This window comes from Panthera pardus, unplaced genomic scaffold, assembly GCF_024362965.1.
Source record: "Panthera pardus isolate Hobbes unplaced genomic scaffold, ASM2436296v1 HiC_scaffold_11, whole genome shotgun sequence".
Taxonomy (NCBI): domain Eukaryota; kingdom Metazoa; phylum Chordata; class Mammalia; order Carnivora; family Felidae; genus Panthera; species Panthera pardus.
This window is the reverse complement of record NW_026526666.1, coordinates 19,423,960-19,427,922: the sequence shown is the minus strand read 5'-3', so window position 1 is coordinate 19,427,922 and position 3,963 is coordinate 19,423,960. Positions and strand designations below refer to the sequence as shown.

The following is a 3,963-nucleotide window of genomic DNA, read 5'->3' as shown; positions in this document are numbered from 1 at the left end:
TATTGTAGCAACGGATGAAGAAAAAAGCATTTGGAAAAATCAGACATCTGTTCCTGATAAAGGCTCTCAACAAACTAGAAGCAGGGTACTTTCTTAATCTCATAAAGAACATCAACAAATCCTCCAGCTAATATCATATTTAATAGTGAGAGACTACTTTCTGCCTCAGATCAAGAATAAGGCAAGGGTATCTCCTCCCCCTACTCATATTCAATGTTATGTTGGTTTGCTAATGAGATAGATTTTCAATAAGGCAAAAGGAAAAAGGAAAATAAAGAGCATATAAATTAGAAAAAGAGAAGAAGTAAAGCTACATCTATTTGCAGAAGATACGATAGGCAAAATATATGATTGTCTATACAGATAATCACAAAGAATCTAAAAAACGGCTCCTAAACTTTAAATATGTGCAATTCATTTTATGTCAATATTTTTTAAATGGCTTTAAAAATTGCAAGCCAACAAAGCATATTGATTTGCCATATGGAGTAATTTGATAATGACTCCTTAAATATTAAAATATGCTTCCTAAAGTCCCAGCCAGTTCCTACTGTAGTCACCTGCCTCCTCTTTCCTTTCAACATGACAGACAGCTCTATGTCCTTCACCAAGGACTTCCTAGAGGGTGGAGTGGCCGCAGTAGACCTCCAAGACATAGTAGAGCCCATCCATTGGGTCAAGCTGCTGCTGCAAGTGCACAGTGCCCACAGGCAAATCACTGCAGATAAGCAGTACAAGGGCATTATAAACTGCGTGGTTCATATCCCCATGGAGCAGGGAGTCCCGTGCTTCCAGCGTGGTAACCTGCCCAATGGCATCAATTACTTCCCCACCCAGGCTCTCAACTTTGCCTTCAAAGATACATACAAACAGAGCTTCCTGGGTGGTGTGGACAAGAGAACCCAGTTTTGGCACTACTTTGCAGGGAATCTGGCATCAAGTGGTGCTGCTGCAGCCCCATCCTTGTGTTTTGTGTATCCTCTTGATTTTGTCTATACCCATCTAACAGTTGATGTGGGCAAAGCTGGAGCTGAAAAGAAATCCCAAGGCCTCAGTGACTGCCAGGTTAAGGACTACAAATCTGGTGGGATGAGGGGCCCGTACTAGGTTTTAATGTATCTATTCAGGGTATTACCTACCAAGCTGCCTACTTCAGTGTCTAGGACACTGCAAAGGGAACACTTCCAAATCCCAAGGATATTCACATCTTCATCAGCTGGATAATAATACAATCCATCACAATGGATGCCGGGTTGATTTCCTGTCCATCTGACAATGTTCACTGCCATATGATGGTGCAGTCAGGGCACAAAGGAGGTGACATCGTGTACACAGGCAGGCTTGAAGGCTGGTGGGATATTTCTTGCAGTGAAGGAGCTGAAGCTTTTTTTGAGGGTGTATGGTCCAGTGTCCTCAGAGGCATGGGTGATGCTTTGGTGCCTAACTTGTATGATGAAATCAAGTTCACGGAAGTTAATTCCGAGTTTTTCCCCCTGTGAACAGGCATGTTGTATTATGTAACATACCTAGAGCATTCTTGACAGACTATTGGCTATCTATCAGTGGCAACTATTTACTGGTTGAAAATGGGGAGCAATAATATTCATCTGACAGGTTTTCTCTTAAAGCTATTTCTATGATGATGACGCTCAATTATATTTTTTATTTCAGTCGCTCCTGATAAGTAAATTTGAAGAAATAAAAAATACCTGAAATTTTAAAATACCTCTGAAAAACAACTACTTTTACTTTTTTCATAAAAAATATTGATCCATTTTTTTTTTTCAAACAAGGGACAGATTCCAAAATTCTTTGTAACTAATTCATTAAAATGGTATGATTAGGTCCCAGGAATATACTTATCTTATTTTCTTTTGAAAGGGCCTGGTATTTAACTAAAGACACTATCACCCTATGAAGGCAAACATTTAAAATGGAAAGTTCTCAACTATATTTCAATTCTTTTTTACACAATTTTATTTCAGTATAATCTTCCTTTTTAAATAATGGCCCTAAATTTCCTTATTAACTTTCTCAGAATGTCATTGATTTCAGTAATCTCGTATTTATTTGTGTACAGATTTTTCTTTGGCTTTATCTTACTATTAATTTTAACTATTACGTTACTTGCATACCACCTGTTATAATCGTTTCACTATGATTTAGTCCCTTTTCCATTTAGCACTGGGAGTAACTTTGTGTTTAGTGCTCTAACCTTTTAGTGAAACCTTCTACCATAATTCACCTACGGGTATGAAGTAGCTAAGAAATCAGTTTTATATTTAAATATCCAAATTACTTAAAAGAACATCAATGGGGTTGCTTTAGATCATGTGTCCCATATAGACATTGCCAATTTTCCTAACCAATAATATTAGTTTGTAAAGGTCTGCATTTCTTAAGAGAAATTGTTACTAAGTAATGTTTACATCTTCTTAAAACTATTTCAATACTACTACTTCGAATGTTTTCACTCAATAGCTCTCCTAGGGCTCTCTGAACTTTCTAGTGGAATATAGAAACACTTAATTTTTTTAAAAAAGTAGCTGAATAGGGGCACCTGGGTGGCTCAGTCAGTTAAGCATCTGACTTTGGCTCAAGTCATGATACCATGGTCAGTGGGTTCCAGCTCTGCATCGGGCTCTTGTGCTGACAGCTCAGAGCCTGGAGGCTGCTTTGGATTCTGTGTGTCCCTCTCTCTCTGCCCCTCCCCCCACCTCTCTCTCTCTCTGTCTTTCTCTTTCTTTCTCTCTCTCTCTCTCTCTCTCTCTCTCAAAGATTAATAAACATTAAACAGATTTTTTAAGTAGCTGAATATATGAGCAAATATCAGTATATTACAAGTAAAAGTGAGATGAAGGATGCATCCCTTCCTAATTGTATTGACATGTGCAAGAATTCAAGTGTTTTCCACAGATCGTCTAAACTTAATTCTGTAGAGAAATTGACCATCTATTGTTTTTTACATGAACACTTCCTTTTGGGTCACTGAAATTATTAGAATACTATTTCCTGGAGTGTCTGGGACCACTTTCTCACTTTGACTGTAACCTATGTAGAGAAGTGAGTACAATTGGTTATGTGTACGTAATAATTTTATAGACTCCATGCAACCTGACTTGAGATAAACTTTTGGGTTTAGAGGAACAAATTATTCATCATGTCTACTAAATTTTTACCTTATTTTTTGAGCTGTAGACATAGCTCATTCATATTCATATTCCCCCTCAGTACGTAAGACATTGTCTTTCATAGTAAGTGAACCCTGAATAAAAATTGTCAGGACCGGTCTTTCCTCCCACAGTTAGAGAACTCTACTAACTTTGTTTTTGAAGTACATTTGTCACCTAAGACCAGTGATTCAATAGCTGCTTCTCTCATCAAGAAAAATATCAGCAATTGTGAAACCATTTCCTCAGCCCACAGTAATGAGATAGTAAGTACATTTTACTAAAAGAGATGCAACACATTTATTCTCTAAATGTTTTAAGTTTTAAACTTCAGATAAGTCAGAGCACTAAAGATTTCAAATCTAAGTGTTTTATTCCTTTGTTAAATTAGTTTTATACAACTATGACAATATCTATTTAGCCTATAGTTAGGAATTATAAAGACTATGTTATATTTATTCTACACGTTTTAGCAAATCAGTGCTATAAACCAATACACATTCATTGAATAATGTCTACGGGCAGACAGTAATGCTATTCACCACATTTCATGGTGCCATATTCTAGGAAACTCCTGAGGGGATTTTTCTCGGGTGTTTTCAGGACCTGAAAAATATTCTTATATAGAATAAATGGTGAATTTTATGGCTGAATTAATCTGATTAAAATAGCTGACTTTGTCTCATTTTTTTCAGGTGATGCAATTTGTGACTTACCTCTGCCTAGTGTGAAGGATGTGACAGTGTATATTTGTATAGTGATCTTGCCCCCTGGCTTTATCTTCTTTTTGTCC

At 36.9% G+C, this 3,963-nt stretch overlaps 1 pseudogene; it reads left to right on the top strand.

Moving 5' to 3' along the window:
* The first annotated feature begins 582 nt into the window (after positions 1–582).
* LOC109271844 (ADP/ATP translocase 2-like) lies at positions 583–1,499 on the top strand (annotated as a pseudogene).
* Positions 1,500–3,963: the final 2,464 nt, after the last annotated feature.